This window comes from Octopus sinensis, linkage group LG15, assembly GCF_006345805.1.
Source record: "Octopus sinensis linkage group LG15, ASM634580v1, whole genome shotgun sequence".
In the NCBI taxonomy this organism is placed as follows: domain Eukaryota; kingdom Metazoa; phylum Mollusca; class Cephalopoda; order Octopoda; family Octopodidae; genus Octopus; species Octopus sinensis.
This window is the reverse complement of record NC_043011.1, coordinates 48,990,000-49,005,642: the sequence shown is the minus strand read 5'-3', so window position 1 is coordinate 49,005,642 and position 15,643 is coordinate 48,990,000. Positions and strand designations below refer to the sequence as shown.

The following is a 15,643-nucleotide window of genomic DNA, read 5'->3' as shown; positions in this document are numbered from 1 at the left end:
ACATAGAAGTTTCTTCACTGGTATAGAATGATAGGGACAGAGGTTGTTGTTTTTTTTTTTGTTTGTTTCCTGAAGGGGATTTGTCTGCTACACTCGGGCAACAAGAATAAATACAAAAAAAAAAAATTCTGTCTTATGCTTCTCATTCTTTCTGCTGGTTCTGAATGAAAAAAAACCCAATAAATCAAAGGATAACAGTTACTGCTGCATCTTGAATTATTCACCATACGAAGAAACTGAAGAAAGAAAAAAAGAAGAAAAGATCTTTGAAACAGGAACAAGCGGTACCGTTTTTATTCGGTTGGCTTTGTGAGATGTCTGTGGGATAAAGGTTAGTCTTAGTGTTGCAAACTAACATTTAAACCAATGACATTACACAATGCTAAAGAACGTCGAATATGTTCAAGTCTCTTATGTACTTTTTCCAGAATCAGAAAAGATAAAAGATATTGAAAGAAGAACAACAAAATTGTATTCTGCATTTGTATGGTTTCTCTGTGACATTTCTGTTTAAGCGTTGTATTTCATGTAGATATTGAATAATGAAACAAAAGGAATAAAATCAGACAGATAAAGAACTGCTTAAATTAAATTCAAGAAGCATTAATTGAAAATGTATTTATTTTTTTCTTATCTGTTCTTATCAAGTGGATATCAAAAGAATATCAAATAGATACCAAATGGATGCGGATGAATCAAAAAGAAGAACAGTGGATATCCAACGAAGTATGTGTGAATATGAAATGATATCAAATGGGTAATGATAGATTGTGAAAGAGTTATCAAATGGATATCCAGATGGGTGCCAGATGAATAAAAACATAGACAATGCATAAATGAATATCAGATGAATTTGAATGATATCAAATGCGTAGTGATGGATTGTCATATACATATCATATGGATACCACATGGATGCTAGATGAATAAAAGATGGACAATAGATAAATGTCAAGTATATAAGAAATGAATGTAAAAGAAAACTATAAATGAATACCAACAGATATTGCATTGGTGATGATGGGAGATATCAGGTCAATGTCACGTAGATATATTAAATACCAAATATTAAAAGAATTTCAAATATCAGCTGGCAAAGGTTAAATAGATATATCGAATATCAAACAGCAGATTAATGTGAAATAAATATGAAATAGATATTGAGTGGACACGAAATGAATACTCTTCACTGGCTATGGGTTGAATGGGTCATCAAATTCTGTGACAGTTCTTGTTTGAACTTACTTCTCTCTCTTTCTAGATGAGTTAAAGACCAAGTCTCAATCATACTCCATTTTTTGGATGAGGGTGGGATATGCAGGCTCTTCCTATTGCCATCTACTTAACAGGGTACAATAAAATGTTGTTTGTTCCTTCTCAAGCCATGCTGGCTCATAGGGGGCCAGTTTCCCGGTTTCCTTGGCATATAGGCTCCCCACCTGGACTGGATGCCGGTCTGTCACAGGTGAGCTGAAAGATGCAGGAGGAAAGAGTGAGAGAAAGTTGTGGCGAAAGAGTCAGCAGAAGTTCGCCATTACCTTCTGCCAGAGCAATGTGGAGCTTAGGTGTTTCGCTCATAAACACACACATCGCCCGGTCTGAGATTCGAACCTGTGATCCCGAATCCGCTGCTCTAACTACTAGGCCATGTGCCTCCACACAATAAAATGTACTGGATGCATTTTATTCTCACACCAGTACTACAGAAAGTTCTCTTTCTACCTAAAGTTGTATTCATTTGTACAATCACTGGCACAGAGAGGTTCTCTCGTATACTGGTTGAACAACTAATATACATCAGAATACAATAATTGTCTTTCAAATCATCATCATCATCATTATCGTTTAACGTCCGTTTTCCATGCCGGCATGGATTGGACGGTTCGACTGGGGTCTGGGAAGCCAGGAGGCTGCACCAGGCCCCAATCTGATCTGGCAGTTTTTCTACAGCTGGATGCCCTTCCTAACTCCAACCATTTCGAGAGTGTAGTAGTTGTGGGTGCTTTTTACATGCCACTAGCACAAGGGGCCAGAGGAGCTGGCATCAACCACGATCGGATGGGGCTTTTTACAGTAGCCAGTCAAAGTGGCTCTGGCATTGGCCACGTTCAGATGGTGCTTGTTACGTGCTACTGACACGGGGCTCAACTACAATTTCCATTTGATTTGATTTTGATATTGTTGATGTTGATGTTGATGTACTTGATTCAATGGGTCTCCTCAAGCATGGCATGTTGCCCTACGATCCAAGGTACTTTTGAGTGGACAGATCTATCTTAAATATATATCAGATAAAACATTAGTAAAATATCTACTCTTTTACTCTTTTACTTGTTTCAGTCATTTGACTGTGGCCATGCTGGAGCACCGCCTTTAGTCGAGCAACCCGACCCTGGGACTTATTCTTTTTGTAAGCCCAGTACTTATTCTATCGGTCTCTTTTTGCCGAACCGCTAAGTGACAGGGACGTAAACACACCAGCATCGGTTGTCAAGCAATGCTAGGGGAACAAACACAGACACACAAACATACACACATACATATATAAATATACATATATACGACAGGCTTCTTTCAGTTTCTGTCAACCAAATCCACTCACAAGGCATTGGTCGGCCTGGGGCTATAGCTGAAGACACTTGCCCAAGATGCCACGCAGTGGGACTGAACCCAGAACCATGTGGTTGGTTAGCAAGCTACTTACCACACTGCCACTGTTGGTATTTTGTAAAATGTCATCATTTGATTTATATAGAATGCTATGAATTTGCGTTTTTGAATATAGATGAAGGGATGATAATCATAGTCATTTAAATTATAGTAATTAAGGATATGTGGAGGCACAATGACCCAGTGGTTAGGGCAGCGGACTCGCGGTCGGAGGATCGCAGTTTCGATTCCCAGACTGGGCGTTGTGTGTGTTTATTGAGCGAAAACACCTAAAAGATCCACGAGGCTCCAGCAGGGGGTGGTGGTGACCCCTGTTGTACTCTTTCGCCACAACTTTCTTTCACTCTCTGTTCCTGTTTCTTGAGTAATGCTGCGATGGACCGGCGTCCTGTCCAGCTGGGGCGGGGGGGGGGGAACACTACGCCACAGAAACCGGGAAACCGGGCCCATGAGCCTGGCTAGGCTTGAAAAGGGTGACGTTTATCGTTTAATTAAGGATATAGCCATCCTATGTTAACCATCGTTTTTGAGAGATTGTGACACAAATTTTATCAGATTTCCTTAAAGATTCCAATAAAGATTTAAATCAAGAGATTTCATCAGTATTATTATTTAAAAAAAAAAAAAAAATTGGTGACAAGCTGGCATAAAATGCGTAGAGAACTTTGGTTTTGGTTTTACGTTCTGTGTTCATATTCTGCTAAGTTTGACTTTGACTTCCATCCTTCCAGGCTCACTTGAGCATCGAGGCTGATGTAATCTGCTAGCTCTTACTCTGCAAAATTTCTTGTGCTATAGTAGAAAAAAAATTATTATCATTATTGCAAAAGAAATAATTTTAGTCATTCTTTAGAGTCGTTACATCATTGCAACTAGATTCTATGATTCACTTAATGTCATATTTTTGGCAATAATGTCTATTATGATTTCACAAATTTCTTGACACTCAAGAAGTTTATCTTTATTGCCAGTGTACTAAGAAGACATCACAAGTTAGAGGTATAAGTCATTTGAACAATACCAAACACATTCTAGCATAAAATCTGAAATTGGTTTTAGCTTTACCGAAAATGTAAAATTTTTGTCTGTCAATTTGCTCTATGGTATGATCTTTGAACTATTGCCTTCTATCTACAACCAAACTTTATTATACTTTCCTAAATGTTCCTGAAGCAATCGACAATTTTTTTTTCTAAATAAGCATTCAACACATCCTATTATTAGTTTTTATTTGAAATACTTGTTATGAATATACAGTATATCTCAAAAACGTAAAGAAAGCTCAAAGAACATCTAAGGGTTAAACCAAATAAAACTAATTCTTCCTCAGTACATCACTGGTTCATAGTGAAATATGTACTTCTTCGAATACCATATTTTCTGGCATACTAGTCATCATAGTATATAGTACAACATGTGGTTTAAACATTGTGAAGGTGCATGGCTTAGTGGTTAGAGCATCAGAATTACAACTATGTGGTTGTGAGTCCTGGACTGAGCTGTGTGTTGTGCTCTTGAGCAAGTCACTTTATTTTACATTTCTCCAGTTCACTTGGCTGTAAAAATGAGTTGCTCTGTCTCTGGTACCAAGCTGTATCAGCTCTTGCTTTTCCCATAGTCAAACTTGGAGGTGTGATGAGGGGAGACTGGTATGCATGGGTGACTGCTGGTCTTCCACAAAACAATCTTGCCTACACTCACATCTTATTTCTTTACTGCCCACAAGGAGCTACACAGAGGGGACAAACAAGGACAGACAAACAGATTAAGTTGATTATATCGACCCCAGTGCGTAACTGGTACTTACTTAATTGACCCCTAAAGGATGAAAGGCAAAGTCAACCTTGGCGGAATTTGAACTCAGAATGTAGTGGCAGACGAAATACCGCTAAGCGTTTCGCCCGGTGTGCTAACGGTTCTGCCACCTCGCCGCCTTCACACCCACACTCGCATCTTGGAGAGGAACTTTCTAGATGCAATTTCATTGACATTCATGACCAAAGGCAGTCATCAATTGTAGATTAATCTTTTCGTAAACATATTTATTTTGAGATGCTCTGTGTTGCTTTCAATTAATTTTAAATATAACAAAGAATTTAGTAAAATAACTTAGTTATCATTAAGCTAGTGTTAAGAACATAAATTGTGACTAAGGTTTGGTGGAAGGTTTTAATTAAAAACTTATGAAAACAAGACATTTGTACTACAGAGCCAGAGAGCTGGTTTCAGCCGGGTTGGTATTGAAAGGGTTAAATTAATCATTTGTTAACCCTTTTGTTACCATATTTCTGTTGAAATGCTCTGTGTTTCTTTCAAATGATTTTAAATATTACAAAGAATTTAGTAAAATAACTTAGTTATAATTAAGGTGATGTTAGGAACATAAATTGTGACTAAGGTTTGGTGGAAGATTTTAATTCAAAACTTATGAAAACAAGACATTTGCACTACAGAGCCAGAGAGATGGTTTCAGCTGGGTTGGTATCAAAAGGGTTAAACATCCAAACATCGTCACTATCATGTATTTTACACGGGATTTTTGGTTCTTCAAAGTTATCTTAATGTACATAATATATAAGATGACCACCCTATTTTGCTAGTAAATTTTGGTCTGAAAAATTTGACTTGTATACTGGAAAATATAATAGCAACAGTAATTTCAAATTTTTGCCAGTAAGACTTTCCAAACTGTGGGAAATAAACAGAGAGGGAATGAAAAAAAAACGTGTTGAGCTCAGTGGTCCATGTATATATTTATATATAAATTCTTAATTAAATTACCGGGCATATGAAGCACCAGCTTGCTAGAGAGTGGAAATACCCCCCCCCACTCTCTAGCAGGCTGGTGCTTCGTGTACCCTCTAATATAATTAAGGATTTATTATATAGCTGTTTAATGCTAACATCACATGCTGCCACTTATGTAATGGCTATCAATTATTTAGATTTACCGACAATAATAATAATAATAATACAATTGCAGCGTGGAAGGTGTTTGTAAGCCATTTAAGAAACACACAAAAGCCGTTCAATTCACTTCAACATTTAAGTTTAATTTGTCAAAATATTTTCGTCGCTAAAATCCGCGACCTGTTCACTGACAAAAATCCGTGCTGCATCCGTGGGGATTTTTGTCAGTGAACAGGTCGCGGATTTTAGCGAAGAAAATATTTTGACAAATTAAACTTAAATGTTGAAGTGAATCGAACGGCTTTTGTGTGTTTCTTAAAGGGTTTACAAACACCTTCCACGCTGCAATTGTTTTCGTTTCAGCACACGATCTCAGATCAAATCACTTGTTATGCAAGTACATCTCCGTAAAATAATAATAATAATAATAATAATAATAATAATAATAATAATAATCATAACAATAATAACATCTTTACAAGTATTTATTTTGAATACTTATATGTATATATATATATATATATATACATACACACACACACAGCTGTGGGCAAAAGTTTGGAACACTTTTTAAAAATTAAAATTGTTATGCCCAGTATATGCTCTGACCAAATATAACTTATGGCATTTAATATAAAAATTCAAATTTTCAGACCTAAGTTCCAAAGTTTTGGCTATGACTGTATATGTGAGTGTATATATATATATATAAAATTCCACTATCTGAAAGCATGTAAACAAAATACATGAATTAAGTGTGTGACATCAATAATGCTTACATTATCAGAACTGCTTCTAACGCAAAATTCACTTCTGTGGAACTATTACTCATCAGAAGATAGATTTTTTACATTATTTGCATATTTCTCAGACAGTAATTTGAATCTAATTAGAGGAATATTCCAGTACACAGTACCAATGAGCTAAAATGATAGCAAAATATCGATGTCTAATGCTCTCATTCACCTGTGGGTGATTCGTTTCAGCTGGTTTTCAGATATACAGTTAATTTTTACAGACAATATCTCAAAATAACTTACCCTGGATGAAATACACTTGAAAGTATTTAAGAAAAAGCACTTGCATTAAATATATGGTATCAAAAATATTATAATATATATATATATAATATATATATATGTATATATGTAGTTAAAAGTCTTTCCAAAAATTACTTAATTCACTTTTTAAGTGTATAGAGGATTTAAAAAAAAAAAATTATCTTTTACAAAATGTATAAAATCTTAATCCCTTATCATGATGCTACTAACCTTTTTGGAAAAAGATTTCTTTCTTAATCTGTGCATGTACTTTTGATTAATCTTTTCAAATACTCTTGGTTTTATATATATATATATATATACACACACACACACATACATACATAATATATATATATATATATATACATATGCATACATCCATACATACATACATACATATATATATATATATATATATATATACATACACACACACACATACATAATATATACATATATATATATACATATGCATACATCCATACATACATATATATATATATATATCTACACACATACACACACACACACACACATATGCCTACATCAGTGGCATGGAGAGGCGAGGCTGATATGCATGGGTATATATCTATCTATCTATCTATCTATCTACCTATTTGTCCCTTTCTCCCTCTCTCTCTCTCTCTCTCTCTCTATATATATATATATAATATATATATATATATATAGTCAAAAATTATATGCACTCTTGTTTTTTCAACCATTTATGCACCTCTCCCTTCACATCTTCATCCTTAGGCAATCGATGACCTCGTAAACAATCTTTGAGCAGTCCAAAGACATGACAGTCGGAAGGGGTAAGATCTGGGCTGTAGGTGAGATGTTCCACCACCTCAAAATCCAATTCGTTAACGGTTTCAATGGCCTCACCAGCCGGGTGTAGGTGTGCATTGTCATGCGACAACAGATCTTTCTTTGACAATAGGTTTCGGCATTTGGTGCAAATTTCTAGCTTCAGTTTATTGGTCAGCAAAGCACTATGTCTTGTACTGTTGATTGTACACTCCTTTTCCAGAGAAATTGGGTCACTGCTCTTTGCTCTTCTTTGGTGCAAATTGCTAATGAAGCAGCTATGCTTGCACTGTAGAGCCAGAACGAAAAATGGCAAGATCAGACTCAAACTTTGATCACATGACCACAATACTACCAACAATAGGCAGACATATGCTGGAGGCAGTGTGACAATAATACAGATATGTTATGGCAAAAGTGTGAATAATTTTGGACTCCCTCTTATATATATATGCACAGGAGTGGCTGTGTGGTAAGTAGCTTGGTTACCAACCATATGGTTCTGGGTTCAGTCCTACTACATGACACCTTGGGAAAGTGTCTTCTACTATAGTCTCAGGCTGGCCAAAGCCTTGTGAGTGGATTTGGTAGACGGAAACTGGAAGAAGCCTGTCGTATATATATATGTATGTGTGTGTGTGCATGTGTGTGTGTCTGTGTTTGTGTGTCTATGTTTGTTCCCGAGCATTGATTGACAACCGATGCTGGTGTGTCCATGTCCCCGTAACTTAACGGTTTGCCAAAGGATACCAATAGAATAAGTACTAGACTTTAAAAAAATAAGTCCTGGGGTTGATTTGTTCGACTAAAGGCAGTGTGCCAACATGACCACAGTCAAATGACTGAAACAAATAAAAAAATAAAATAAAGGAAAGAATATATATATATATATATATATATATATATATATATACATGCATAGACACACACACACACACACCACACATATATATATATATATATATATGCCTTCCCTTGGACAACATTGGTGGCATAGAGATGGGAGGCTGTTATGCATGGATAACAGCATGAGTGAATGCTGGTCTTCCATAAAGAACCTTGCCTGTACTTGTGTCTTGGATGGGAACTTTCTAGGTGCAATCCCATGGTCATTCATGACAAAAGTGGGATCTTCACCTTCTATATATATGTAAGTATGGACCTATGTATATGTAAGTGCATGTGCATGTGTGTGTGTGTGTGTGTGTGTGTATGTGTGTAAATAATCAGTAAAATAGACTTAGGAAGTTCAGAAGGCAGCAAATTAGCAGTGTCGTTTGAGTCCAAATTTTAGCAAATTTAATGTTACCTTTTCTCCTTTTGGAGTTTATACAAAGATGTGTCTGGGTGGATGGTCAGTGCCTTAACTTGTAATACTTGCAGTATCACCGGTGCCAAGTTGCTCCAGCCCAAGTCAGCAGCCTTGGATAAACATTAGTGGCATACACAAGAGAATACTGCATGGATGGGTAACTGCCTATCTTCCAGGAAAAAATCTTGCCCAGACCTGTATAATACATAGGTAGACACATGATTAAAAGTGACCAATGAAGGCATTTATGAAGTTAAGTCATGAATAAATCTATGATTGCTGTTATAAAGTGTCTTAAAAGAACAAAAGAAGAAAGAAAAAACCTAGGTTCATTTTAAGAAGGTAAATTAAAGTACCTTTTGGTCAATGGTCAAAGGAAAAGAAGATGTTGAGAATATCTTAAGTGAAGCATATAAATTTTGACAGTAATCTCTCTAATTTGAAAGGACATGCAAATGTAAAATGCTGTCTCAAGTGGAAATCTTTTGTTATCTCAGTCATTGTAAAAGAACATTATGAATTTATATACTCAAAGGTATGACCTCTTTTCCCTTTACTTTGTCTATACACACTAAGCCAAATGGAAATATTTTGTATTTGACATTTATGTACTTCTGTGTCAAAATGGACTCTAGTCATATGAATGACATTGCAAATGAAACTGTGCAAACATTCCATAAAACAAATCTGCATAGTTATGTACGTATGTATATATAAATGTGTATGTATGTATATATATATATGTATGTATATGTATATATATATATATATATATATATATATATATATATATATATATATAGGCATATATATGTATATTTGTATAGATATATGTATATATGTGTATGTATGTATATATATATATATATATATATATATATATAGACATAGGCATATATATGTATATTTGTATAGATATATGTATAATATATATATATATATATATATATATATATATATATATATATATATATAGATATGTGCATATATATGTATATATGTATCGATATATGCATGTATATATATGTATGTATATATATATGTATATATATATATGTATATATATATGTATGTATATGTATGTATATGTATATATATGTATGTATATATATATGTATATATAAATATATGTATATCTATCTATATATCTATCTAGATATAATTAAGATTCAGTTGAATTAAGTACTTAAGTTATTATATATAATATATATATATATATATATATATATATATAAGTACATATGTATATATATATATATATATATTTATACATATAAGTATATATGTATCATTTAATACACACATATATATATATATACACACATACATAGTATGCATGTTGGTTTTTCTGACACCTCTGGCGCCACACAAACTCTACTGGCATTTCATATTGTTCCCTTATTCATTGTTAATAAAGCTGTTGTAATACATATTGACTTTGCCAACATTACAAATAAGGCTTTTGAGAATAATTGTCACTATCTCGTCCTTCATACTTTATTGCTGCAAAACATATTTCTTTTGTAATGTATGATGCGAAAAATATGTTTATTAAAATATTATTGTCATTTGAATGATTGTGCCACATTAATAATAATGAATGTATATTAAAACTAATAAGCTATTTCTGAAAGGAGAGTGGAATTCGTACATAAAAAAAGCCCCCCACATAAATGAACCAAATGATATGGCTAGGCTCTCCTGGTTATGACGAAGAATGGTTGGTTACGGTGAGCAATGGGTGGTTACAGCCAAGAATGACTGGACGCGGTGAAGAATGGTATGTTATGGCAAAGAATGGTTGTTTATGGTGAGGAATGGTTGTTTATGGTGAAGAATGGTTGGTTTTGGTGGAGAATGGTTGGTTATTGTGAAGAATGGTTGGTTACAGCCAAGAATGGCTGGATGCAGTGAAGAATGGTTAGTTATACTAAAGAATGATATGTTATGGCAAAGAATGGTTGTTTATGGTGAAGAATGGTTATGGTGAAGAATGGTTGGTTTTGGTGGAGAATGGCTGGTTATGGCAAAGAATGGTTGGTTACAGTGAAGAATGGTTGTTTATGGTGAAGAATGGTTGATTACGGTGAAGAATGGTTGGTTTAGGCGAAGAATGTTTGGTCATGGCTGAGAATGGTTGGTTAGAGTGAAGAATGTTTGGTTAGAGTGAAGAATGGTTGTTTATGCTGAAGAATGGTTGTTTATAGTGAAGAATGGTTGGTTAAAGCGAAGAATGGTTGGTTTAGGCGAAGAATGTTTGGTCACAGCTGTGAATGGTTGGTCATGGCGAAGAATGGTTGTTTATGGTGAAGAATGGTTGGTTACAGTGAATTACGATAGATTACAATGAAAAATGGCTGGTTACGATGAAGAAGGGTTGGTTATGGTGAAGAATGCTTCAGTTGATTCAATTGGCAGAACAGCCTGCTCATGAAATTAATGTGCAAGCAGATTTTAACCACAACATTTTAAGACCAGTCTCAGTCTTGTCTGCCTGAAGAACAAAAGAAAGGTGATATACAGGGAGCCCCCAAAAAAGATTTATCCAGTGATATTTCTTAATATATTCAAAATAAACTTACAGTAGGATAATGATATTTGGCACGCACATTCTAATGTAAATTGTCAATCCATTGCAGTAATTACATTTCCAAATGATCACCTCTTACCTTGATCGTGGCCTGCAAACTGGTGGTCAATGAACCGTGAAGACAGATTGGCTTTCTTCAGATCTAACACATTTGAATAGGAATAAGCAGAAACATAAGACTCTAAGATGGACCTGATGGCAAAATCCTTGGGATTCATGTCTGGACATATTTGATTATAAATATCAAATAATAAATACGACTGCGACACAAATTGCCACCAAATGAGATTGAACCCAGAAACATACCACTGCGAGGGAAACTTCTAAACCACACAGCCACGCCCGCACCATTATATATGTTTCAAAGCTAATGAAATTGCTCACATTTCATATGGGAGAGAATTACATACAATATTATAAATGAGAAAGTGCTGGAAATATAATGTAATTTCAAATTTCCCTTTATAGGTTGTAATACAATTTAATAATTTCATAATGTCATGTGGTTGGGACATTTCACTTGAATTAATTCACTCGTAATTGTACATTACACTTCGATATTTCAGGATGCTTCCCATATTTCCATAACTGTGTTTCTTTTATTATTGATTCCAAACTGCATGGGAAGACATTAAATGTGTGTGCGTGTGTATGTATGTATACATGTAAATATGTATATATATGCATATATATATATGTATATATATATATACATATATCTATGCATGTGCATATGTATACCTATACACACACATCTATATACATATAGAATATATACATATACATTTATATATTATATATATACATATATAAATATATATCTAAGCTATATATATTATATATATGTATATTTATATATATATATATAGCTATATATATATATAGCTATAGATATATATATATATATATTATATCTGTAGCTATATTATATAATATATATATATATATATATATATATACACATATATATACATACACATCTATTTATCTTCCTTCCTCTCTCTTTCTTCTTTCTCCTCTCTCACACCAAATGTACAGAATATTAAGTTATGCATTTACATAAATGATCATAAATGTTTTATGTGATATCTATATATATATATATATATAAGTTCATATACATAAATCATTAGAATTCTAAGTCCACTTAGATGCTAGCATGCACTTTCTGAAATGGGTTCGAGACCATATCTTACTCTTCTGAATAACTTGTTTTTCAGCTTCACTTCTTTAATTGGATGCCTTTCCAAGCATCAATGACTTTGCAAATGGTATTGGTGATCATTGCATTATCACAAGGAAGAGGTCGTATCTTCTGTAAGAATTAACCCTTTAGCATTCAAACCGGCCATATCGGCCAAAAAGTATTCTGGCCTGTTTTATGTCAAACTTGCCTGATCTGGTCCTCACACCAGCCCTACAATATCGTTTAAAAATTAACAGCTACCCACTCAAAAATCTCAAAGCTCAAATAATGCATGATTAGTTCAAACAATGTGGATAAAAAGGATTAATTTTGGCAGAATAATGCGAACACTAAAGGGTTAAGGTGTCCTCTCAAGAACATGGTTTACTGAGTGCTCCAGATAGAATTAGAGTAGTGCCAACAAATGTGATTGGAAAAGCATGGCTTTGTGGGTAAGGTGTGGGACTCATGATCGTAAGATTGTGGTTTCAATTCCTGGGCTGGTTGATGCATTGTGTTGTTGAGCAAGACACTTCATTTCACGTTGCTCCAGTCCACTCAGCTAGCAAAAATGGCATTTTCAAACCTTCTTTCATATATATTTCCACTCATGCAATACTTTACAACTTTACTTTGTTTTATATATATATATATATATATATATATATATATACTCGTTTACTTGCTTCAATCATTTGACTGCATGCTGGAGCACCACCTTTAGTCGAGCAAATCGACCCCAGGACTTATTCTTTGTAAGCCTAGTTCTTATTCTATCGGTCTCTTTTGCCAAACTGCTACATTACGGGGATGTAACCACACCAGCATCGGTTGTGAAGCAATGTTGTAGGAGACAAACACAGACACACAAGCACACATACACAAATATATATATATATATACATATACATATATACGATGGGCTTCTTTCTTTGGTCGGCCCGAGGCTATAGTAGAAGAGACTTGCCCAAGGTGACATGCAGAGGGACTGAACCCGGAACCATGTGGTTGGTAAGCACGCTACTTACCACACAGCCACTCCTGCACCATATATATATATATATTTAAAATGAATAAAAGAATGGAGTCGAACGAAGATTTTAACACAATTCCTTTACTTTCAACACATGTTTCGAAGACTGCATATTCTTAATTCCGAAGGAATAAAGTGTGCATTATGCCATCTTCTCATCAGGAAAGACATGTGTTGAAAGTAAAGGAATTGTGTTAAAATCTTCGTTCAGCTCCATTCTTTTATTCATTTTAAATAATACACAAATTACCACACAAGAACACGGGGTTTCTACCCTTGGCATGTAGCTTCAACCGTGTTTTCTGATGTGAATTTGCTACCCAGGTATCGATTAACCAAATTATCAATACTAGGATAATTCATTCACCTACTTAAATATATATATATATATATATATATATATATATATATACATACATGCATACATACACACACACATACACACACACACATATTTATGTAGGTAATCAAAAATATAACGTTTCACACAAATATAATATATATGCATGAGCTTGAAGCTTATTACTTTCCTACTTTTGGATCCCAAGATCATACTTTACTGTTGTTATATACATACATATATGCTATATATATATACATACATAGTATAAAAGTGTCTAATACTCGAGCATGTAATGATTTAAAATAGAACTGCATATGCTCTATTACATTATCAAAGCACAGCTAGGAAGTCAATAGATTTTATATGCTTTCAATTGTTAGACTTAATTTAAATGGTTGTAACGTACAAAGGAAATAAATGTAGATAATTCAATAACTTAATTTAATGATAGAATCTCTGTCAAATGTATTTCTGATGGTTCCTTTATTCTAAAATTTCAGCTTTCTAAATAGCATGGCTAATATTGTTCTTGCTACCAAAATATATGTAAAGGATTGAATTTCTGAATAGTTCTGTCTCCTATTAAATCACCTTGACAGATGCAAGCATAGCTACAGGGGCCGGCAGAACTTTGTGATAATAAGTTTGCTTAATGACATCACATGGTTCTGAGGTCAGTCTCACTGTGTGTCTCTTTGGGTAAGTGGCGTGAAGGTACATGGCTTGGTGGTTAGTGTATTTGATTGACAATCATAAAGTCGTGAGTTCAATTCCTGGCGACGCGTTGTGTCATTGAGCAAGAGACTTTATTTCACTTTGCTCCAGTCCACTCAGCTGGCAAAAATGAGTAGTACCTATATTTCAAAGGGGCCAGCCTTGTCACACTCTGTGTCACACTGAATCTCCCTGAGAACTACGTTAAGAGTACATGTGTCAGTGGAGTACTCAGCCACTTGGATGTTAATTTCATGAACAGTTTGTTCCATTAATCGGATCAGCTGAAACTCTCATCATCATCATAACCGGTGGAGTGACAGTATATTCTACTATAGGTTTGGGCTGACCAAAATCAAGCAATCTTGCAAGTGAATCTGGTAGATGGAAACTAGAAGAAGACCATTATATATATATATATATATGTATGTATATATATATATATGTATATGTATATGTATATATATATATGTATATGTATATATATATGTATATGTATATGTATATGTATTATATATATATATGTTATATATATATATGTATGTATATATATATATATATTTGTGTGTATATATTATGTGTATATATATATGTATATATATGCATGTATATATATGTATATATATATATGTATATATATGTATATATATATATATATATATATATATATATTTATAATATATATATATCATCATCATCATTGTTTAACTTCCGCTTTCCATGCTAGCATGGGTTGGATGATTTCACTGAGGACTGGCAAACCAGATGGATGCACCAGGCTCCAATCTTGATCTGGCAGAGTTTCTACAGCTGGATGCCTTTCCTAACGCCAACCACTCCAAGAGTGTGGTAAGACAACAACAAAAAAAAAAGAGACCTCGATATTATGTAAATAGAGGGTGGTGAAGGTACATGGTTTAGTGGTTAGTATGTTGCACTCATGATCGCAAGATCATGGGTTCAATTCCCATACAAGGCATTGCATTGTGTTCTTGAGCAAAACACTTCATTTCAAATTGCTCTGCGATC

At 34.1% G+C, this 15,643-nt stretch overlaps 1 long non-coding RNA gene across 1 annotated transcript in view; it reads left to right on the top strand.

The window, feature by feature from the left end:
- Positions 1 to 1,845: 1,845 nt before the first annotated feature.
- Positions 1,846 to 15,643, top strand: part of LOC118766329 — a 22,361-nt gene continuing 8,563 nt past the window's right edge. Inside the window, exons 1-3 of the long non-coding RNA XR_005002265.1 lie at positions 1,846 to 1,881; positions 12,644 to 12,646; positions 14,932 to 14,936. This is a non-coding gene — a long non-coding RNA (uncharacterized LOC118766329). The remainder of the gene's footprint in view (positions 1,882 to 12,643; positions 12,647 to 14,931; positions 14,937 to 15,643) is intronic.